The 26391-nt window shown below is 32.7% G+C and overlaps 1 long non-coding RNA gene across 1 annotated transcript in view; it reads left to right on the top strand.

Annotated features, from left to right (window-relative positions):
• The window catches only part of LOC143242650 (uncharacterized), a 222718-nt gene extending 196595 nt beyond the window's left edge, over positions 1 to 26123 (top strand). Inside the window, exon 2 of the long non-coding RNA XR_013023038.1 lies at positions 25891 to 26123. This is a non-coding gene — a long non-coding RNA (uncharacterized LOC143242650). The remainder of the gene's footprint in view (positions 1 to 25890) is intronic.
• Positions 26124 to 26391: the final 268 nt, after the last annotated feature.

The raw sequence follows: 26391 nt of genomic DNA, 5'->3' as shown, positions 1-26391 counted from the left end.
CACTATTATTATTTACGTTTGTAAGGGTATCAATTTCATGATGTAATTTTCTTGTTCAAGGTTTTTGACAAGATAATAGTTGCTTTCATAATATTCCGATAATATCATACCAATATTCACCACAACCCTTAAAATGGAATGATTATTATGGTAAGTCTTTGTTGGTAGTAAAAATGCACTGGCAGTCTTCTATCAACAGTCAAATGAACGACAGTAGAATTTAGTAGAACTTTAAGCAGGCATTGACTGCGATAAAAATGACCTAACGGTTAGCGTATTACACTACAAGCATTTTGCCCATTATTTCATTAGAGTAACCCAAGCGTTGGCGGTGAGTTCTGCTCATTGTATGTTTTCTCTAATTTTGAAATGATCGACCAGAATTAAAGCACATAACTTTACGTAGTGTTGAGAGAATTTTCGAAATTTCCGCTTTACGAAGTTGAAACGAAGTGTATGAGTGTACAGATTAGGTTGATGAATAGTACGCTACGGGTGTCCTTATGACAGTTACTTTTCTGAGGTCATTTGTTTTTTAGAACACGTTAAGTAAAAGTCTGTGGATACTCCTGGATACTCACGCCTAAACCCTACGTATTCTGCTTAAATAAGTAAACTATGCCCCCTTTTTACTTTCTGTAAGTATCGCTGTAATTTTAAGAAATGTTACATCACTCTAAATAATGTCTTGTTTTCTCTACGTGTGTGATTTTGTAACCCGTTATTTTGTCAGGGTTTTGTTACTCAGAGTTTTCGACACTTGTTTCCATTTTATTGAGCTTTGAAAGCAGGTGCAATGGGTGAGGAATACTAAACTGGGTCAAGGTTATTTTGCTTGTTTGAATTATGATATCACAAAAGACACGTCTGCTTCTAAATGTTTCTAACAATAGCAGTAAGACATCACATTTTAATTGTTAATATTAAATTTCACTTAAAGTTCTTTATATGTCCATGTCCTTGTTGTTTACGGGTCCACATAGCATCTGGATAACATACACAAGAAAATAAACATCAAATTGTCAGTTTATGTCACTGATATCCCTAGTTCACCTAGAACAATAATGACTCAGCTCCTTACTCAGTTCGTGAACCACCGCCCACAATGATAGGTTTAAAAAAAATGGATAATTTGAGAGTTAGAGATGAAAACTATAATAATACATTAAGGTTCTCAATGTAAATCATTACGATCAATAATGTGTTAGTGTGAACTTTAACCAATGACCTATGTTTGAGTAAAATTTATTATAGATTCGGTTTTTATGGAAGCTATTTCTTGTGGAAAGCTGAACTGAATGGAACGTGCACTTTGTGCTAGAAAGTGTACTTTCAGGATAATTAGAGAAAGAGTGTAATATATTGGAGTTGCTGGACCAGATTCAAAAACCATCTTAAAAGGTTCTATTAGTGTTTCAGAATGAGCCTTAGTTTGTAACCCGGGCCTAAGCAGTGGTTCTTCCGCTTCGATTCAGCCGAGAGGGTCGACAGTCGCTTGAAGGTGTCAATGTTTGAATACTGTCTGCCATATTTTGACCTGTGGGATAGTGTAATACGAATAAAGCTAAGCAGAATTTCTATATAGAGAAGTTTTATTTAAATTTTATGTAAACTGTCCTACTGGCCTGAGGCAAGTGTTTATTTTATTATATGCAGAGGTTTACATATTATGTCCTCTTTATTTAATAAAGTTAAACCTAATTGGATAATAAATGAGGATATTCCATTAAAATCTGCCTCATTATTAGTTTAAAATATCTATGGTAATCAATAAGATATTAAGCCTAAATTAGGCTATTTAAGTGTTGATCCCATTCACTGTAACGTTATATGTAGTTTTCATAATGCTTTCTTATTAACATTCAATGTTTCGTATATATTTTCGAACATCAACTTCGCTGCAGTATATATATATATATATATATTAGATGTTTACTGCTGATTAATAAAATTCACTTGTTTAATTAATTAACAGAATCAACAAAAGCACAACTTGATACAAACGTTATAAACAAATCCTGGAATATAAGATTAGCTATCCTTTATCTTATCGGTTATGAGTTGGGATATAGTGATAAGTGTATTTCGAAGTCATCGCCATAAGTTTTCCTTACCGTTTAGATATAATCTTATATCTTTTTATTGTTGGATATGGACCAACAATGTTACTGACACTTCCCGATAACGTAACACTAAATAACTCGTTTATTATAACAAATGTATTTCATTCGTGCAATACTCACTGTTTTTTTGCTTGAAATCTTTTTTATACCGATTTTGAAATATTATTTTGTTGTGTTTTTTTTTATTTCGCGCAAAGCTACACAAGGGCTATCTGCGCTAGCCGTCTCTAATTGAGCAGTGTAAGACTAGAGGGAAGGCAGCTAGTCAAAGCCACTCACCGCCAACTCTTGGGCTACTCTTTTACCAACGAATAGTGGGATTGATCGTCACATTATAACGCCCACACGGTTGAAAGGGCGAGCATGTTTAATGCGACCGGGATTCGAACCCGCGACCCTCGGATTACGAGTCGAACGCCTTAACACACTTGTGAAATATTTACTAGTAGCGATTACATTTTTCATTTTATATTTGTTACTTGTATACTTCCCAAAGCTGCATAGAAACTGGTAAAAAAATTAAGTAAAATCGCGAACACTTGTTTCTATAACAAGCTCTATACAATGAATGTGATTTCTCTACTTTACGTTTTTCAACGTAAATCATCCATATATAATTTTGTCCGGTAAATTAGAACTCAGAAGGTCGTGCTTTTAGAATACAGCACAAAGCTATGCCCACCACAGATATCGAAACCCGATTTTTAGAGGTGTGAATCTGCAAGGTGGCAGCTCAAAAGGAAGACAGCTAGTCAACACCACCTACCGCCAGCTCTTGAAGCTATTTTTCTTTCTTTGGCGATTTTGGAGCCACAAGTCTCAGGCACGTTAACAGTGCACAGAACCCTAGTATATTTGGATACTGCTATGTGGATAAATTTATAGTTACAATTACCAGTTTGAACCACACACATTAACTACTTTAAAATATCGTTATTATGAAAGAATAAAACTATAAACTCGTTTAGAAAAAAAGACACAGAAGAGAGAAAAATCGGCTACCACTCAAAAAAATAATAGATAAAACAATAAAATAATAAAAAATGTTAATTATTAGGCGAATATTTCTATAACCCGAGTAAAGCAGTCACCATTCAAATAGTGTTAAAGAAATGTCTTGATATTTATATAATTTTCTATACATTCTATGTAGTGTAAAATTATTTTTAGCAAAGAGCATAAAATAGACAAGTTTAATCCTGAACTTCAGAAATTTAACTCAACCATAAACTTTCATGGTAACTAAAGCTATACGACACAGAATACGATCTTCTTATAGAATGAGTTAACAATCTGCAGGTTATTTCAAGTACGTAAGCTTACCTTAGCCCCACTAGGGGGCACAAAGTGGTGAGTAAATGATGAGAATTATATCTACTGAAACTATCGATTAAATTGTATGAAAGTTTATTAGATGTGAAACCATTACAACAAGCTACTTAACCATACTTTGTACAGAAATTAATATTGATTCCATAGTAGTAAAAATGTGACCCGATTTTACACATCACACTTAGACAACAGATCACTGAATTTTATAATGGTATATTCACAATTTCTTTTTCCATAAATACACATTGTAGTTACAAACACATTTGATTAGCACCATTACTATCTATTGTTTAGTTTCACAGGTACGGTAATATTATAATGACTGTAGCTACGTTTCCACATTACATATATATAAGGGGCTATCGAGCAAAGAGTTATTGGTTCGTGTCCCGTTATCGAAGCATCGTATTTTGAAGCTATGGATGTGTTATAGGAGTAACATTTAAATTTCATTATTCGATTAGATAAATCCAAGAGTTTCCAGCGGTTGCTGGTTTTTGTTGTTGTTGTGTTTTTTGAATCTAACAACTCAAAATTGTAAGCACAGATGTCTCTCGTGTAGTTTTCACATATATCCAAAAGATACAAATAAAATTTATATGCAAAAACAGCTCGTTTGGGTTGAGAAAATATTTTACATAGAAGAGCGAACAACGTTTCGACCAGGTGACCTGACGATGACCGAAGAAGGTCGAAACGTTGTTCGCTCTTCTATGTAAAATATTTTCTCAACCCAAACGAGCCGTTTTGCATATAAATTCTCAACAAGTGGTTTCTCGTCATCACAGACAAATAAAATGTATGTTTGTGTATTATTAGTAGTGCTAGTTACCACCTGGCTATAGATGGTAAGCCAATACTTAAACAATGATAATTTGCAGTAAACGCTCTGCCAGATCGAGGTCAAAGTGAAGATGATAATAGCAAATTAAGTAATAGACGTATGAGACGTAGACGTAACAGTGATAAGAAATAAATATCAAAATAAAAATAATAAAGTTATTACGGTTCGAGTTTGTTTTACTGCCATACAAATTTGACGTAAAACAGAACTAAAACGACAAATGCATTATTGGAGAAACACCTCATAAAGAAACATAAGTCTTTTAAGAATGAAAGTTTGAAATTGTGTTACAAAAGGTTGTGATATAGTTTATATCGTTCTACAAAGAATGATCAGATTGTGGAATACTTGGAAGTATTGAAAAAAAGAAACGTGTGGCAACATTCAGTTTGTTACAATTGATGCGTTAGACCGTAAGTCAACAGGTTCAATTCAAGTATCATGAAAGTCTCTGAGATAAAGAGAACGTAAATCTAAAATCATTTAGAAAAGCTTAAAGATAACCTGAACATTGTGTGGCCTTTCTTTATCAGAGGTGACGATACATTTCAAACATCAATAAAGCTCTTTTTCCTATTCATCTATACACGTGCCGCTTCACTTATGGTTGAATACCTCAACCATAGTTTCTTCACTAGCAAGAGAGAAACGAGAAATAAAATATTCGGGAGTTGCTCCAGAGAAACAAATAAGTAGGATTTTTATTGCATTGTTAGTCCTTAAAAAAAACTCCAAACAAATACATCTACTGGCATAGTTTCACCGTCGCCACAGAAACTTAACACTATAAGCACAATTGGTAAGTTATACTGGCAATGGCATGTTAATATTTTTCATCATCTACCTGCGATATTGTGACGAAAAATATTGGACAGTCAATGACAATGTAACACCTTACGTTATTGCTAAGAAAATCATCTTATTCTAATGCGCACGTGCAAAAAATCATTAATTGGTAAAACCAATTGTCTTGTTTCTTCATCTGCAGATATGCCAGCTATGCTGTCCAGTCCTGTCCAACACAAAACAATATCAACGGACAGATATGGATCATTACGGAGATATTGCAGTGTTTATTAATTAAGGTTTTGTTATTGGTTAGACTTGGTTACAGTTGTGGCATGTTCCACACTCTTACTGCCTGCGAATGTCAATGTATGTTCTTCTTAGAATGAGTATTTTATGAATAGGTTTTGATATAATGAATGATGACAATATGTTTACATTGTAACCACTATAACACATTTTGGTGACAATGCACTCGGGCCTGGCATGGCCTAGCGCGTTAAGGCGTGCATTCGTAATCTGAGAGTCGCCGGTTCGCGCCCGAGTCGCGCCAAAACATGCTCGCCCTCCCAGCCGTGGGGGCGTTATAATGTGACCGTCAATCCCACTTTTCGTTAGTAAAAGAGTAGCCCGAGAGTTGGCGGTGGGTGGTGCCTTCCCTCTAGTCTAGGGCCGGCTAGCACAGATAGCCCTCGAGTAGCTTTGTGCGAAATTCCAAAACAAGACTCGTTCTGGCTAATCTAAGTTCATTTGTATCGCGAACTAAAACTTCCCATTAACTAAGAATATAAGTTTAGATGATTTCGCAAGGTTGAATTCCATGGTGAAAGTCATATAATGGTTGCAGGTTAAGATATATTACATGGATGTGAACTGAGGAATCTCTTATTTATTGTTGCATGTTGGCTTCTGAGAAACAATACCATGACAGGGTGTTCTAAAAGAAGCTCTTACCACAAGCAGTGGGATATGATGAAGACACTAAAAGCTGTTTTAATTCTGCTAGAAAACTGCCAGGTGCATAAAGTGTCAGCTGCGCACATGGGATTTGGAAATCGTCAAAAAAAACTAGGGTAATAAATGAATGAGACCTTCTGTTGTCTCATCAAACCGTAACTTTCCTCAATCAATAATACAAATAGGGTATGGAGGAATTATGGAGTTTATTGGTTAATGATAATAAGAAATATGACACTCACAGTCTGCCTGAAGATGGCGCTGATTTATTCAAAAATGGCTCCTGTTTAGTAGACTTGATCGATTATGATCTACGCATGCGTGATCAATAATAACTACCTGAGAAAATGGATTAGTCGCCTATTTAGCTAATGTTTCACTTAGATAAAAAGTATATACTGAACATTTCTAGCGGATAACAACGAAAAATGTTTAGAAGTTAGTGTTAACCATTGTGAGCTGTAAAGTGCAATGGTAGAGTCATTGTGGATCATTATGAAGTGTAAATACCAGCAATGTACTTTTCAGAGATGAAGTTATTGTTGAGTGAGTTGAGGTGTAAATGTCAGTTGATGAAACTGTTACAGATTGTTTGTTTCTTATTCTTACCTTATATTTATTTTTCAATTCATTATTTTCTTCTTTACTTTGGAAATCAGTCACCTTCCCATAACTCTCTGCAGGCAGTGAAGGGTGATATGGATGTGGGACATTGTGGGCTTTAGCACCCACATCTTGCTCTCCCAATTTCTATTTTCTATTTCTATATCTATTGCTATTCCTTTATTTTCTTTCTTTATGTGAGACTGGCTAATGGAGGTTAAGACGGTGTATCCCCACCATAATGTTGGGCCAACTTCTTCAGTTACCTCCAAAACCTAGGGTACATTTTACATCCCACATTATAGCTTGTATCCCGGGATCTTTTCATTGAGTGCAGCGTTTTTTATTTTGTTTGTTATTTTTATAATTTATTTTTGTTTTCGGCTTGTTTTTAGGCTGAAACAAACTAATATAATTAGTCAATAATTTGGATTTGTTGTTTTCAACGCAATCATTCCTTGTAATTTTGTTTACTTAACTTTATCAATATTAATTTTCTCTACATTGCACCAAACTAGGGTTACTAGCAAATGATGGGAATCATGCAAAATAAATTGTTAAGGCATTCACAATCCTTTTCATAAAGAAGATATGATTACTAAAAATGTTCACATAATTAGGATGAAATATCGTTAACTTCACAAACATAAACATATATTAATAAATTAAAGTGTTTTAACTCATATATGTATTACCTTTTTTATGTTTTTCGAGGTGATAAAACTGTCCATTATTCTTTGCTGTATTTTCTTTTATTATTTTGTCCCTCTGGTGGGACGGCTTCAATCTTACTGACTTTCAACGCTAAAATCCAGGGTTCGATTCTCGGTGGTAGATACAACAGATAGCCTAAATTGGCTTTGCTCTAAACATTACCAAGCAAACAAAACTTCCACACAAAGGTAAAAGGTTATTTCTGTCAGAATACCGTAAATAATTTGATGATTTAATGTACACGTCACACTGTCAGTCAAGATCGCCTAAGTAATATGATTATATAATGCTGAATATCATATCATTCTATTACATTACTGCAACCATGGGCATATTATTCTGAAATAAAGTTATATCTTCTTTTATCTTAGCAATCACATGAGACAGGTTAGGTCTCATAATGCTTTCGATTACATTTCTCTAATATAATTTAGAAATACGAGTAAAACCTTCTTATATTATTTCTTTCATTCGCACCTTGGGAATCTCTTACCAGAATTAATTTGTTCTAAGACGATTCTTAATGTAATACACCTATTTCATTGCAATGATAACTTGTGAAACTGCACGGTGAATTTCGAATTGGATAGAAATTAACAAGTAAACCTTTAACATTATAGTTTCGTGCCTACTGGTTGTGTGGAAATCTAAAGGATAACATCTTAAGCCTTATAAATCTGTTCATAATCCAGTGATGTAACCACTTTCTACACTCCATCACCTAACACTATGTATTAACTTCATTCTACGCTCTCTTACCTAGTATTGTGTATTAACTTCATTCTACACTCTCTTATCTGGTATTGTGTACTACGTTCATTCTACACCCCCTTACCATACTTCATTCTATACATCCCTTTACCTTGTATTGTGTATTAACTTCGTTCTATACATCCCTTTACCTAGTATTGTGTATTAACTTCGTTCTATACATCCCTTTACCTAGTATTGTGTATTAACTTTATTCTATACATCCCTTTACCTAGTATTGTGTATTAACTTCATTCTATACATCTCTTTACCTTGTATTGTGCATTTGCTTGCTTGAAACAAGACGTTGTAGATATTGGCGAAGAATAATGAAGTCATGATGTGCACATGGTTTTTCAAACAATACGTTTTTAAAGGTCCTGTTACTTAGGACTTTCATGCTATGTTTTGCACAATATCACAAAGAATCGTGTATTTGTACTACTGAACAGTTCCCGGATGATAACACGTGAATATGTATAGGTAACATAGCTGAATCACAACATAACTCCCTATAGCGTAACTACATTTAACAGAATATTTACAATCCACATTAGATTTCACAACACTTGAACTATAGATATATGGCTATAATTTAGAATAAAATGAAATATATTTTGTGATTGTAATTCTTAAACCAATTGATGAATCGTCTCTACAAACAAACATCAATGATTTACTGTAACCAATGTAAATATTCAGTTAAGGTCTGCGAACATTTTATCATTTTGTTTCTCTTGCGTGTTACGAGAGGATATAAACTCAAGGAATATTGTACACCATGTTTAAACAGTTTCTGACTACTTATTAGAGATCAATTGATCGATTTAGAGGTTACACGTAGAAGAGCGAAATGTCTAAACTGATATACGAGGTTCGATTTTCCGCATATAGCCCAACGTAGTTTTCTCTGAAAAATCAACAACATGAGTTACGGTTGAATGTTTTTTATAACTCTAATTATAATGAAACATTTTAAATTGGATATTCCACAACTGAAATAAAACGTATATAAAATATATATTTACTAAATCTTGTTTATTGTTATATTTTATCTGTTTCAGCGACATCTCAGAAAGTGTCTTTAACAATTAGTGTTAAATTTCAGAACTAAATCGATTGAGAATGTTAACAAATTAAACTTTACTAGATGTTCAAGATTTGTGCACTCGTACTGCTGACTTTTGTACCAGTTTTATCATCATGTATTTCATTTCTTCATCATGTGTCACTATAATTGTCTCACACTTTAAACAATATATTTTATACCAGTTTTACCATCATGTATTTCATTTCTTTATCATGTGTCACTATACCTGTCTCAAACTTTAAACAATATATTTTATACCAGTTTTACCATCATGTATTTCATTTCTTCATCATGTGCCACTATATCTGTCTCAAACTTTAAACAATATATTTTATACCAGTTTTATCATCATGTATTTTATTTCTTCATCATGTGTCGCTATATCTGTCTCAAACTTTAAACAATATATTTTATATAAGTTTTATCATCATGTATTTCATTTCTTCATCATGTGTCACTATAATTGTCTCACACTTTAAACAATATATTTTATACCAGTTTTACCATCATGTATTTCATTTCTTCATCATGTGTCACTATATCTGTCTCAAACTTTAAACAATATGTTTTATACCAGTTTTACCATCATGTATTTCATTTCTTCATCATGTGTCACTATACCTGTCTCAAACTTTAAACAATATATTTTATACCAGTTTTATCATCATGTATTTCATTTCTTCATCATGTGTCACTATATCTGTCTCAAACTTTAAACAATATGTTTTATACCAGTTTTATCATCATGTATTCCATTTCTTCATCATGTGTCACTATATCTTAATGATTATCTTTGCATCCAAACATCTTATGTCTGTCAAGGTTTACTGTATTTATTCTTTCTCTGTGTATCGTCTTCAATATTTTTCCGTTAATTTCCATGTTCTGTATTTTGAAAACAGTTTTTTTTTTTTTTACCGGTGGTATCAAATGGTGGCTAATAGTAACAACTTGTTTTTCTAAGCATTAGAAACAAACATATTATTCTTTGTTTCATATATAATCTACATGATTGTCTGTAATGTTATATGATTGTCTGTAATGTTATGTGATTTTCTGTAATGTTATATGATTGTTTGTAATGCTATATGATTGTCTGTAATGTTACATGATTGTCTGTAATGTTATATGATTGTCTGTAATGTTACATGATTGTCTGTAATGTTATATGATTGTCTGTAATGTTACATGGTTGTCTGTAATGTTATATAATTGTCTAATGTTATATGATTGTTTGTAATGTTATATAATTGTCTGTAATGTAATGTAATTGTTTGTAATGTTATATGATTGTCTGTAATGTTATATAATTGTCTAATGTTATATGATTGTTTCTAATGTTATATAATTGTTTGTAATGTTATATGATGGTTTGTAATGCTATATGATTGTTTGTAATGTTATATGATTGTCTCTAATGTTATATGATTGTCTGTAATGTTATATGATTTTCTAATGTTATATGATGGTTTGTATTGTTATATAATTGTTTGTAATGTTATATGATGGTTTGTAATGTTCTCTTATTTTTAAAGCTATATTCCTAGAATTTCAACCCTCGGTGTAACTGCGGAATGTCTACGGACTTATAGCGCTAGAAACCGAATTTCGATACCCGTGGTGAACAGGTTGCAGAAAGCTTTATCTCAAACAAAGAAAGAAAGAAAGCTTAATTTTTCACCCATTATACGTCTTTCACTTACATCCAATATGTTCAGTACATTATTTATAAATGTGATTTTAAATTTACATCCAATGTATTCACTACGTTATTTATTAATGATATTTTAAACATACATTCAATGTATTCACTACGTTATTTACACATAATATTTTAAACTTACATCCAATATGTTCACTACGTTATTTATTTATAATATTTTAAACTTACATCCAATGTATTCACTACGTTATTTATATACAATATTTTAAACTTACATCCAATGTATTCACTACGTTATTTATATATAACATTTTGGACTCACATACAACGAGTTCACTTAGGCTATTTATATATAATATTTTAGCCTTACGTCCAATGTGTTCCCTAAGGATGTTTATCTATATTATTTTGGACTTACATCCAATGAGTTCACTAATGCTATTTATATAAAATATTTTACACTAACATCCAATATGTTCACTGGGGCTATTTATTTATATTATTTTAGACTTACATCCAATGTGTTCACTAAGGCTATTTATTTATATTATTTTAGACTTACATCCAATGTGTTCACTAAGGCTATTTATTTATATTATTTTAGACTTACATCCAATGTGTTCACTAAGGCTATTTATTTATATTATTTTAGACTTACATCCAATGTGTTCACTAAGGCTATTTATTTATATTATTTTAGACTTACATCCAATGTGTTCACTAAGGCTATTTATTTATATTATTTTAGACTTACATCCATACCAGCATCGTGTAGCATTGCGCGAAATTCCAAACAAACCAAAAGTCCTTAGATGGCCATTTTTTGATAAATCCTATAATATATCGTAACATTTCAAAACAAAATTCTGCTTTTCATCAGCGACCATGATGGACATTTTCTCTTAAATACATTAAACTTTCTATCTTTTCGCAGTAGTATAACAATAGGTGAACATTGCTTAAAATTCTTGTATAGATAGAAATAACAGTTCTTGTTTTGCTTTAGCTGTAAACATGTCTAAATATAGCGACAAGGTACTAGTTCACTTTTAAAGTTAATATAATACCATGCTTTACTAATCTTTTGAAAAGACATAAAAATCATTTCTGAATTCCAGTTGAATAAAATGCATGAACGTGTCCAAACTTATTTCATATAAACATCTACTTACATAGTAGAGACTTTAACTTCAGCCCCTCACTCGCTGGTACAGCGGTAAGTCTACGGATTTACAACGCTTAAGTAAGGAGTTCAATTCCTCTCAGATGGCTTAATAGATATCTCGATGTGACTTTGTTAAAAGAAAACACACACACTTTAACTTCACATTATTACTTAGTCTTGACTTTATTGTAATTTGTTCTTTTTGCATTCTGCCTCCACTTTATCTGTTTCAAAAACTAATTATTTTCATACGTTACTTTTTAAAAAAATATGTTCATAACTTCTTCTTGTAGCCGTGGCTACACTAAGTGTGACAGTCATATACATCAACAGATCACTCAAGAGTAGCCAAAGAGTTGACGACGAGTTCTGTTAGCTTACTGCCTTTTTAATGTTCTGAGCGAAATGAACTTTCTGAAAAGACAAGGGTTGTAATAAACAATGATTTTGTTTTTCATTGAGATTCAACTTTATTTATAATTTATCAATAGTATATATGTATGTAAAACATTTAATAGATTCTGATATGTTTCCCACCGTCAGCCTTAGTTGTTATGTTATTACACTTGTTTACTTCACATATTGTTCATGTTTTGTTTTGTTTCTTTGTGTACTTCCTCAAGTTATTATAAATGAATTATTCTAAAAATAACACATATTTTATATAGACACATGTACTTACCACATTTAACCATCAATGTGTTAGTTAATCCATCATATATCAGTATAATAGAGTTTGAGTAAAAGGGTTGAGATACTTTTTAACTTACGGACGATCACAACATGTACGGTGTGAAGGTCTGTTAACTGTGTTAATATTTGGTGACATAACGGAAAGACAAATACTCTAAATTAATTTACTGAATTCATGCTATCGTAACTTAAAAATTCTAGCTTTAATTGGTCCGTGTTATTGGAGAAGATATGTGTGAACTTGCACAATTCTGGATACGGAAAACACCAGCTTACGATATTATAAGTGGCAGACACTGTTAGGGTGTCAAAAGCACAAAAACTATTATTGTCACAAATGAGGCTGGACTTCCCTTTTATGTTGTCGTTCTTTCGTGTTTCATCCCTCTGGAAAATGACCAAAATGGACATCAAAAACGAGATTTATATGCAATAGCCTGCGATTTTATCGTCTGGCGAGCCTAGATCATAAACCCGGAAAGCAGCTAGTTGGCTCGGAACACGAACTGAAGCTACTCACAATCCAAATGTACCAGCAGAAGCTAATATCATCAACCGACAAACCAAATTCACACTACTATGAAACCATGAATCCCCTGTCATAATATTTCTCTGTTGTGTGTGTTTAAATAATTCTTGTTTATATTGTTCAGTTAGTGATGAAATTACTCGGCGAATTTTTGCTTTGCAAGTCGAACAAAATGTGTAATTAAACAACGTAACATATGAAATGTTCCTGTCAGCTCTAGTCATTCTATTTTAGTTTACAATTTTAGATAAAATCTATGTATATATTGTATTTCTACTGTAAAAACTCAAATAAAAAATAAAATGTTTACAGTGTTTTACGTCTATTTTTATCGGAAATGTTGAGTTGTTTTAATAGCTGAACTTAGTTTAACTGACACATAAGGTCAGTCGAACTAAATCTAAGAATACGTAATGCGTTTATAAAAATAAAACAAAAAAAGATATTTTTCTTTGTCCCTAAAATTAGGGTTTTTTTCAACATCAAACATACAATTCTGGAACATCTTTGTTTTTAAGTTTTCAGAAAAAAACTTAGTGAGTAACACAGTATAACATATTTTTAATATCTGTTTTATCAGATATTATGTTAATGTAAATAAACTTCTTCAAACAACGTGATTTATTGAACCTAACGGCCCGGCATGGCCAAACGTGTTAAAGCGTTCGACTCGTAGTCCGAGGGTCGCGGGCTCGAATCCCGGTCGCACCAAACGTGCTCGCCCTTTCAGCCGTGGGGTCGTTATAATGTTACGGTCAATACCACTATTCGTTGGTAAAGAGTAGCCTAAGAGTTGGAGGTGGGTGGTGATTACTAGCTGCCTTCCCTCTAGTCTTACACTGCTAAATTAGGGACGGCTAGCGCGGATAGCCCTCGAGTAGCTTTGTGCGAAATTCCAAAACAAACAAACAAAACATTGTTTTACTCACCATCACGCCCAAAGCTGAACGAAAATCGCAGAATGGCTGACAAATGAATGATATGTATATTGGCTGTAAAATTGTTATTAATGTTTATTATAAGTTTATCCGCCACTGGTGACTTTCTTTAATACTTTTTCGACCGCACTTTCTTTTCACACCTGAGGTGTGCTTGATTAGATATTAATACACACTAACGAGCCACACCAAATCAGAGAGTGACACTCTATAACTTTAGGATCGCAACCGTATTATATGGAAAAGATTTACATTTTACAGAACCAACCAATTTCTTCAAAATATATAGGGATAATTTCTCTTTTCTAAAACAGTGTTAATGACTTCCTTCATAGTAACGCCAGATAATACAGATTAATAGAATATTGTCATAAACCGTACGTACTCGGTACAACCGTAGCGAACATCGTTATTTACGCTTATTGCTCTAAAATTAGGATAATTTTTATAAAATTGAGCAAATGTGTGCTTAAACGATAACAAAAAATAATAAATAATAACCTTCCACTCATAAATTATTTTAAAATCTTCAGCTAGTAACGTTTAAACAATACTAATGTCTACTATAATATTTAAACTAAACCTATATTTATTGTTGTTTAAGAAATGCTAATATTTACTATATTATATAAACAAAACTAATATTTACTATATTATTACAACAATGCTAATATTTATTATATTATTTTAACAATACTAATATTCATTATATTATTTCAATAATGCTGATATTTATCATATTATTTCAACAATGCTTATATTTGTTATATTATTTCAACAATGCTGATATTTATTATATTATTTCAACAATGCTAATATTCATTATATTATTTCAACAATGCTAATGTTCATTATATTATTTCAACAATACTGATATTTATTATATTATTTCAACAATGCTAATAATCATTATATTATTTCAATAATGCTGATATTCATTATATTATTTCAACAATGCTGATATTTATCATATTATTTCAACAATGGTTATATTTGTTATATTATTTCAACAATGCTGATATTTATTATATTATTTCAACAATGCTAATATTCATTATGTTATTTCAACAATGCTAATATTTATTATATTATTTCAACAATGCTAATATTCATTATATTATTTCAACAATGCTAATATTCATTATATTATTTCAACAATGCAAATATTTATTGTATTATTTCAACAATGCTGATATTCATTATATTATTTCTACAATGCTGATATTCATTATATTATTTCAACAATGCTGTTATTTATTATATTAATTCAACAATGCTAATATTTATTTTATTGTTTTAACAATGCTGATATTCATTATATTATTTCAACAAAAGTAATATTTTTATATAACATTACGTGACATGAAGGTATTTCATATTTGAGAAAAACGTTCCTAATGTGTAGACATTCCTTTCCAGAACGTAAAAAACAGCTTTAAGTACTCTCAATGTATTGCTTTGTATTTCAAATAATAGAAAAAGGTTCTTTCAGTCGTATTTCAAGTTTAATTATTTCTTGTTATTTTTTAGAAAAAAAGGAAAGTCCCTCTCTATTTTAAGTTTAATTTGTTTGTCTTTTCGCAGAAAGACGTATCTTAAAGTACTTAACGTTTATATTAAGAGATTGAACACAAACACTTTTTCTTCTCTTAAAGTTATAAACTTCCTAAGTTAATTACTGTCAGTAAACTTAATAGTGTTCCAAAGACAAACCAAAAGTTTAAAGGCGGCAAATATTACAAAAGAAATTCTTAAACTAAAACTTAAAAGAGATACTGCAGTAAAATCATAATTTTCGAGTAAACATGGATATCAAATGTTCATTTAATATGCTTTTATAACAAATTTTCTCTAAGGTTTAATCTTACGCTTTAACTTTTGGTGGAAAACCCGTATAAATAAATAGATATGAACATAGCTAAATAAATTTAGGAAAAGGATATTGCTGCTAACATATTAAAATGCATAAATCGGCCAAAATATAATAATTATTGCACTTTCTACTTGAATAGAGTAAGATATAAATTAACATATTGATCTTAACCACAATACATTTCATATATGAATAACATAGACTAAACTCTAAATAAACAATCAGGTCTATGAGCAACCTTTCATCGTCATTCCTGTTAAAAAGGATGACCTTTGTTATGACCCTTTGTATTTTGGAAATAATTTATCGTTACAGACTAAACAATACATGGCTACACCTCTGTATTTTCATCGCTCAAAAGATTCCCTGCCATATTGCGTAATCAATCTATTTTATATATTATAAAAAGGTCTTTTAGTGTCTTACTCTTTGTTTTTCCAGTCTGTCTTCAGTAGTCCTATATGTCTGTGGACTCAAACCGATAATAAAACGGTTTCGTAATGACAAGAAATCCACTTGTAGTTATTGTTTTGTTTGTTTTTGGAATTTCGCACAAAGCTACTCGAGGGCTATCTGTGCTAGCCGTCCCTAATTTAGCAGTGTAAGACAAGAGGAAAGGCAGCTAGTCATCACCACCCACCGCCAACTCTTGGGCTACTCTTTTACCAACGAATAATGGCATTGACTGTCATATTATAACGCCCCCACGGCTGAAAGGGCTAGCATGTTTGGCGCGATGGGGATGCGAACCCGCGACCCTCAGATTACGAGTCGCACGCCTTAACACGCTTGGCTATGCCAGGCCAACACTTGTATTTAAAATGTAGGAAAGTGGAAACGTTGTTCATCGCCTTATTTTGGTAAAAGTGTTAACACCATACCAGCCGTCCTGAAACCGGTTTTCGATACCCGTGATGGGCAGAGCATAAGCAAACGGTAGTCCGATCATGTAAAAGTAATATGTTCTGAAACATTTCAATACACATCCTGAAGAAAATGACGTTAGATAAGTAAATATTTATTTTTTCTTACTGGATACATTTAAAGTAAACTTTTGGATTTTCTTTTATTCTTCCTTGAGGTTAATTATCTTTATAATTAAGCAGAAATCACAAACTCAGAGATAAAAGTTTCCAAAATCTAAATGTAAATAATAATGCATGATATGTGTTATATGATAATGTGTATTCTCTAAGTGTTAGGATATAAGTGTCTTTTCTAATCTAGCAATGTGTGAATTCAATTAAACACACTCTTCATAAAAGATGTAATATTAAAAGTACGTTAGGCCTAACACAACTGTCTTACGACCAATATATTTATTTAAACTCATGTTTTGCTGGCTTAGAAAAAGCGTTCAAAATTAAACTGTCCTGCAGAGATAATATAATAAATATAAAAGTAGATAACTATGCTGTCCTTATAACTGACTTAGAATAAAATAATTAAAATCTCCAAAGTTGTTGATATTCAACGAGGTTAGTTAATCATATTTTTTGATTAAATTATCTACAACGTTGTTTTAAAACATTTATATTAATTAGTCCACGAATAAATAATCTTTTCAAAGTGTATCTTTATTGAAAGGTTTTAAGTAATTCGTGTTTACTTTAAAATCTAATTAAAAAAACACCTTAAGTGGGAAAAAAAGGTGTGGCTAGAAATGGATTGAGCGTGCGAATTGGAATGGTTACTGCAGATAGCCATCGTGTAGTTTTGTTCGAAATTCAAACAAACTAACTGTCAAATCAACAATGGTAATGTTGTGGTGGGCTTGATCTTGTGTATTCAATGGAATGTTACTCTTCTTACGAAATAAAACACTTTAATTCTTTTCACAACTACTTTCACCACCCACACTATTATATCACCTCCAGAAACTTTCGCCATTAAAGTAACTCAACACATAGAGGCTAATCGTCTCGAGTGATTTTCACTCTCACTTGAATTCGAATTTCTGTCAATAGAGAAAAGAGTGAAATACCATCCATCAAACCATAATTTAGAGTGGGGTTCTTTCTGTCCAATAAGGAAAATGATAAAACACATCCCACTAAATGGCAACTTCCAATCATTCATTGTAGAATGATGAAAGTGGTGCAACACCACACATCAAAGCGCAATAATCAGTTATTGAGTGTCTAATAGTGACATGGGTGTAACACTACACATCAAACCACAACATCCAGTTATTTACCAGTAGTGAAAATGGGGTAACACTATACATTAAACTACAACCACCAATCATTTATTGTCCAAGTGTAAAAAATATAAAAAGCTAAACATATAAACTACAACTACCAATCATTCACAGTACAATAGTGAAAAAGGTGCAATACTAAACATCCAACCACAACATCCAATCATTTATTGTCCAATAAATAAAGCCCCCGCTAGTACAGTGGTAGGTCTACGGATTTACAAAGCTAAAATCAGGGGTTCGATACCCCTCGATGGGCTCAGCAGATAGCCCAATTGGGCTTTGCTATAAGAAAAATAACACAAACACATCCAATAAATAAAAGGATGAAACCCAATACATCAAACTACAACCTCCAATCTATCACTGTACAATAAACAAAATGGTGTAACACTAAAACACCCAACCACAACTTCCAATCATTTATTGTCCAATAAATAAAAGGATGAACTGCTGTATATCAAACCACAACCTCCAGTCACTTACTGTCCAACGAATAAAAAGGTGAACTACTATACATCAAGCCAGACCAAGTTATTCATTGCCCTCAATTTGAGTTGCTCTCTACTATGCTAACGAACATTTTCTTATTTGGATCTACTACAAATGCATTTCAAGCTGCCTTGATGTTGTCAACTTCTATTTTGTTTTCATTGTTTAAAACATTTGACTTACTCAAGTTGGACTTAATCTGACGTCTCATACGCTGCAGAGATCTCTTTAGTAGTTTTCCATTGTCCAACCACAGGTAATCATATTTTTTTCTGGAGTCATTCATATGTCCTTTTTTAGTCATCTTGTAAGTCAGTGGTACGTATAAGGATTCACAATTCTAAAATTCTCCACAGCGGACAGGGTTGCAGGTATCAAGAAAGAACAAACAAACCAAAGTTTCCTTTTTTATGACCGCACTAGACATTTTCATGACGAACGTCTATGAGCAACCTTTCATAGTCATTCCTGTTAAAAAGGATGACCCTTGATATGACCCTTTGTATTTCGGAAATAATTTATCATTACAAACTAAACAATACATGACAACACCTCTATATTTTCATCGCTCAAAAGATTCCTTGCCATATTGCGTAATCAATCTATTTTATATATTATAAAAAAGTGTATCACATGGCCTAGAGTCCTAAGTTGGTTATTTCTGGGTTATATTCTGGATGTAACTGACGGTTAAGTCTTCAAGACCTCGTGTATTATTAGAAATTATAAACCACTTAATGATACATGGTTGTACTGCACCTGAAGTTAACTCTAAATTAGTCCATAATCTTCGAAACCACAACGTTCAGCCACATAACGTCGTGTGTACGGTCATTATGTCTTTCTATAGATAATGAACTCCATATTAAATTTTAAAATTTACAAAAATAATTAATGTTAATACATTTCTGAATTACTATCATCTCCTCTTTCTATATATAACAATCTCTTTACCTTATTGTGTAATTTTTTATTGGTTCAAAAAGGTTGAGGTGCAAGTTTTTTCCTGTTACATTGACTTTTAAAAACCAATGAATCCACAATAACTGTTTGGTAGATTACAATGTCTGCCATAATTATCAATATTATTACTTCTGTGTCGTTCTTGTTGTTTTTGAATTAAACACAAAGCTGCACAAATGAGCATTCTGTGCTCTGCCCACCACAGTATCAAAACCCGGTTTTTAGCGTTGTAAGTTCGCAGACATACCGCTTAGCCACTACAGACATACCGTTGAGCCACTCTTGGGCACTGTGTCCTTTATTGGTGTTGTTAATAATTTACCACTGGGTAAGGAATACTATGAACATTAAATTTCAGAATATTTGAAGATTATTTGTGTTAAATGTACGAAATATTTCAATACTATGTACACTACTGCTGGTTAGAAATGATCACAGAGAACGTAGGGCAGTTTTATAAAACATTCCTGTCATAAAAAGTTTGAAATAGCTGTAAAATACACGAACGTTGTGCTGGAAAAATAGTTTTAAAAGTGTCATTAAAATAAATAAGAACAATCGAGGAGCAAGAACGTTTCTTTCTTTCAAGTGTTAGTTTTGGTTTTGTATTAAAGAAAGGTATAAATGGACCAAATATGTTTTCAAACTTCACACGTTAATCATATTCGCCTTTGAAGCCATGGGGAGAAAGCTATTTTGTTTTGATGCAGATTTAACAATGAAATACGGATTTCGATGAAGTAACCTTTTCTTAATCCTAAAAATCACCAAAATTCCCTTTATTTTAGATTATTTAATGACTGATTTTCTTCCATCACCACACTTCACTCAACCCCCCCACCCCATCCCGAAAAAAGAAGAAACCAGGAGAATCATTGCAAGGAAATAATAAATATTTTACAACGACAGCAACGCTGAAATCAAGGGTTCGATTCCCCTCGGTGGAGTCAGCAGATGGCCTGATGTGGCTTTGTTATAAGAAAACACACACACACACACATACAAAGATTTATTATTATTATTGAAAAGGCCTTGTGAAAACAATAATACTTCTTAGGTTTACGATGTTTAAATGGATAATAAAAGACCAAGTAGCCTAATAATTCCGTAAGCTTAACAAAAAAGTTTAAATAAATGTATAAAGATTTTAAACGAAATATGAAAAATCATTTTTCATTAAAGGGGATAAATTGTACTCATTATTAGGTTTAATTCTTTCACTGAAATTTTAAATTTATTATTATCATATTTAAGTTATTTCTTCGAATAAACGGTACTGTTTGGCTTAGAGTTCCATAGCTAGAGTTTACATGATGCATCAGTCCCTAAAAGGCCTGGCATGGCCAAGCGCGTTAAGGCGTGCGCTTCGTAATATGAGGGTCGCGGGTTCGCTCCCGAGTCGCGCCAAACATGTTCGCCCTCCCAGCCGCGGGGCCTTATAATGTGACGATCAATGCCACTATTCGTTGGTACAAGAGTAGCCCAAGAGTTGGCGGTGGGTGGTGATAACCAGCTGCCTTTCCTCTAGTCTTACACTCCTAAATTAGGGACGGCTCGGTGCAGTGGGCTAACAACCTACTCACTTAAATACCTGTTCATGAAACTGCAAGTGATTGCGGCCCTATGTTACTCGACGGAATCGAGTGGTAGCGTACTTTCAAAATAGAGTTAGAGTTAATTAACAGAGCTTTAAAGACTTCTGTGTGTGAATTATTTTCAAAACGTGTAACTGGTTGTAGGGCTAATTATTGACAGAATGTGTACACGTCATCATTACGAATTTGTTACGTTTCTCATTTTCCAAAAGTCTTGAACAAAATTCATTCAAAATTAGGCTTATAAACTATTATAGGGTGAATGATGTACAAATATGATTCGCAATTTCTACCTCTAAGCAAACACTTAAAATTATTTCATGGTTTATTTGTTTGCAATTAATCACAAAGCTACACAGTGGGCTGTCTGAGCTTTGCCCACCACGGGTATCGAAACCCGGTTTTAGCGGTGTGAGTCCATAGACATGCCGCTGTGCCACTAGGGGGCGTACTTTTATTCTTCGTGTTATATTAAGAATGCAACCCATAATTTACTAATACAGCTCTTTCATCTGTTTAGTAGAAATATATGATAAATAAACATTAATAAACAATATTTCTGACTTACAAAACAAGTATATGTCTCATTACTGTTCTTTCCTTCACGTCAATGTGGCCCGGCATGGCCAAGCGTGTTAAGGCGTGCGACTCGTAATCTGACGTTCGCGGATTCACATCCCGGTCGCGCCAAACATGCTCCCCCTTTCAGCCGTGGGGGCGTTATAATGTGACGGTCAATCCCACTATTCGTTGATAAAAGAGTAGCCCAAGAGTTGGCGGTGGGTGGTGATGACTAGCTGCCTTCCCTCTAGTCTTACACTGCTAAATTAGGGACGGCTAGCGCAGATAGCCCTCGAGTAGCTTTGCGCGAAATTCAAAAACAAACAAACAATATTTTATTACAAAAACGACATTATGTACACAAAATAAACATATTAAACATAGATTTGGGACATACACTGTTTTAGTTAAATATCTTTACGTCTTTTTAGTAATAATGTGACGCACACAGATGTGCTATTGAGACACCGTTATATTTGTTTGTTTTTCAATTTCGCGGATACCTGAACGAGGGCTTTCAGCGTTAGCCGTTCCTAATTTTGAAATGATATACTGGAGGTAAGACAGCTATTCAATACTATTTGTCGTAAATGTTTGAGCTCATCTTTAAAAACGAGTAGTATTAAAAACCATGAAAGTTATGAAGAAGTTTCGTATTATAACAATCTGTTTGAACAAAAATAAACATTTTAAAATGTTAAGGAAACAATAAAAGAAAACTTTAAAAACCCGTTTGTTCCATTACTTCTACAAAGATCTTTATTATCAGCTCCTTCTTCATCAGTAATTTCGTCATCAGGACAAGCTACACAGGCGTCAGCAGCAAAAGATGCCATGTAAGTCCCTCCTGGACACGGCAGGCAGTGAGTTTGGAATCCATTGTCATAGTGACCAGGAGGACATGGATCTAAAAGCGTTAAAAGTACATAGCTAAACATTTATTTACCCAGTGTTAATTTTATTGTTCTAACAACGTCTTTAGTATCAAAAAACGTATTTGTTTACTAAAATTCCATATTTTTAAAAGTCTTTCATCTATTTGTGTTTAATGTAAACAGTTTAAAGTAATTGAGTATCACATATACTTACAACACCTGTTAACGTCTCTTTGGTATCCACGAGTACAGTTGAGATTCTCGGCTGGAATATACACTGGAGAAAACAACAGAGAGTTAATATTTTTATTAGCACGTTTTGTGTCACCGTTTGAATTTTAAGGTTTTTCACAATGAGCACGACACACTAGTTATAATATTAATTATAACTCACTCTGTAAAATAACAACATTAATGTTATTTTTCGTGAGAAAAATAAAACGTGTGAAAACAGTTTCTTAACAGTAGACTTTTGTTTCTTCATGTACTTCCTAATGGAGTTAACTAATGAAACTAATCACACAAACTTGGAAATTTATGAAATTACACACGATCTTTTTTATATTATGTTATATCTATAGGTACATTTGATTTCTGTTGGTGTTTCCCTTGTAAAATTCTTATTTGTCACAGTTAAACTGTTGTCACTGTTTATGTTAATATCAGTTATGAAAATACAGGTTCTTTTGGGAATATTACGTTGGTAAAATGTATCAGTATATGATTTTGAGGTGTCTTGCAAACAACAAAATATCAAATAATATCTTTATAATGCAGAAGTTGGATGAAATGCATTCCGAGAAAATTTTTCATTTGAAGTTAATATCAAAGCAAATCCTTAATTTTTTGCGGATTTATCAAGATAAATAATATAGCGATCTAACACCTTTCACTGTAAATTTATAGTGTTGTTTATTCAAAATACGTTCTCAAAAAACTTCTAAGATATGATTTGTATCTTTAGAGTACAAAAGATTTGCTTCAACATTCACAAGTTGAGTTCATTATATCAAAATAACTTTGCAGCCTCATCACTTCTCTCTACAGGCTTACCATAATCCATCTAGTCTCTGATCACATAGGAATCTATAATTCCTACATCATTGACGTGACTGGTATGTCTGTGTGTACAATGACATGCATATCTATCTAATTACTCAGCGGTTAGAAGACTGAGATATTTTTTTACGTACCATCGCCTGGGACACTTCAGCGGTTTTTATCTCTGACATTTGTGTTCGTACGACTTGTTGTAGGTCTTTTTCCGAATTATTCTGGCTAACCAAAATTATTTCTTTGATGCTTTTACGTACAATAAATATCTTTGTTTCGAAAAATTTAAATTCTCATTTGAATATATTTTCATGATTTGGGCATATAAAAATTTACATTTGATAGGTCTGTCACATACCTTTCCCAAAAGCTACCAATTTTCGGTTACATCACACCATTTAAAAAATGTTATATCAGATTGAGTCACATTATATGACAGGTTGCATATTCAAAATTGTTTTGGTATGGCTTACTAATCCCTATAAACTATAAAGTATTATTGCTATGAACATCAGTGACAGCCTCTCACTAATACTGTATGTTTATTACAGGAGTACCGATAAGATTACGCGTTCGTCTTCATCACTACCCTGAAATAGCTCTTTTCAGGGCATCTTTAGCATCAACTGATGGAATGTGATGCATCTTCCAAGAGTATATTACAGCTGTCAATATCAACATCTTCAAATAATCTGCCGACCCACTTAGCACCTTGGAGTTGGACAATATCACCCATTACTGGTGTCCTGATTAGATGGATCAGTATATGGACGAACAAAGAGTGGAGTATTGATGGTAACATTTAAAGTAATTATATGTGGATATGTTTACCAATACTAATTCATCCCACACTCCAACATCGACATTTCCTCTCATGAAAATTAAGAAAAACTGATTTCATGTTATCTCTAAAGTAATAATTCCTTGTAAGTACTTTTAACATTATTGTAATAATTTATTTCATGCATTTATATTTCTGAGGAACCAACTTGAAGCTAATAAATTTTGCAGACGTTCTACAATGGGTAATTTAAAACTTTTTATTAGATAATTCATATATAATTCGACGTTTCTCGGGTATAAAGGAGATTTGAGATAACGGTGATATAGAGAAACCTCAGTCAACAGCATGATACTCATCCAGTCAATAACCCCAAATACAATAAACAAAATACCTTGATACTTATTAAGAAAAGAAAGGAAATACAATACTACTGTCATTTATAAAATACATTGTGGCAACTTCCACGTATTTTACGTCAGAGAAACAGGCCAAAAACGCAAAACAACTTTTATGTAACACAAAAAAATAGAATCTCACGTTTTTAAATTTAACACTGCAACTCAAATATATATACTACAGGTAACATTTAAATTCCAAACAGAGAATCCAACATCATTAGACGATAAACTAAATAATTCCTTGTAATACAAGAGCAAACACACGTTAAATCAACATAAAGAAACACTTTTATATCTATATTAATAAACTTCAATAAATCTTGTTCGATGTATTATAATTTGAAGATGATACTTTTAATTTACAAGATTTTATAATTTACAAAATATTCTGAATAACCAAACGGTTCAGGATTCTGGATCAGATAACATTAAAGTAAGTAATTACTCGGCTTCCATAAAATTAGTCACACCTCAGGAGGGCCGTTAGTCCGACATGTTTATGTCTTGAGGTGTGGGGGTAGAGTTATGCGTTTTGAGATAGGGAAGGTGGAGGTTAGAGCGGGTGTGCGGGAAGTTGTGAGTTTCTAGACTGACATGAATGGTTTCGGGGTTAGGGCGTGGGAGGGATGGGGTTGGATGCGTGGCGTTCGGTGGTTCCAGAATTTATCCAGGCACAGTTAGGGAGTGTTCCGCCCATAATGTTACTATAAGAGATCTATAGTCATATCTCAAAAGGATAAAATGTCAGTGGTCATTTCCGGTTTTATTCTGAAATGTAATGTTCGTCTATTTGTAGATTAATGTATGGGAAAAATTTCAACTTATACAAGTTCGAATATTTATAATGTAAACAATAATTCAGTTCCAACATGATCAGTTATTAATTTTATATTTATATTTCTTTTACAGATACTCGATAAAATGAAACGAGCACAACAGAGAAAATTAAGTGGGGCAAAAGTAAGAAAACGAAGGATGAATGATGTGCGAAATGCAGGTTTTCATGTTCTAAAACTCATAAATTTCAGAGAAAGCATGACGGACCCCCCTTATGGCTTACATTTTGTCACGAGGGGGCGCCTCTACACATTATAAATGTAAACAATATATAGCTATAACACTAAATAAATGACAAAAAATGACACGTATAATTCATTTTTAATTCGTATGTTGCAATATGTGCAAACCACACGAAGTAATAATTGGGCGCGCCTGTAAGGCGGATATTTATTGAGTTTTGTTTTGTTTTGAATTTCGAGCAAAGCTACTCGAGGGTTAGCTGCGCTAGCCGTTCCCAATTTAGCAGTGTAAGACTAGAGGGAGGGCAGCTAGTCATCACTACCCACCGCCAACTCTTGGGCTAATCTTTTACCAAAGAATAGTGGGATTGACCGTAACATTATAACGCCC

This window comes from Tachypleus tridentatus, unplaced genomic scaffold (genome assembly GCF_004210375.1).
Source record: "Tachypleus tridentatus isolate NWPU-2018 unplaced genomic scaffold, ASM421037v1 Hic_cluster_2, whole genome shotgun sequence".
Lineage (NCBI taxonomy): Eukaryota > Metazoa > Arthropoda > Merostomata > Xiphosura > Limulidae > Tachypleus > Tachypleus tridentatus.
The sequence above is the reverse complement of the archived record's forward strand: the minus strand, read 5'-3'. Positions and strand labels throughout refer to the sequence as shown.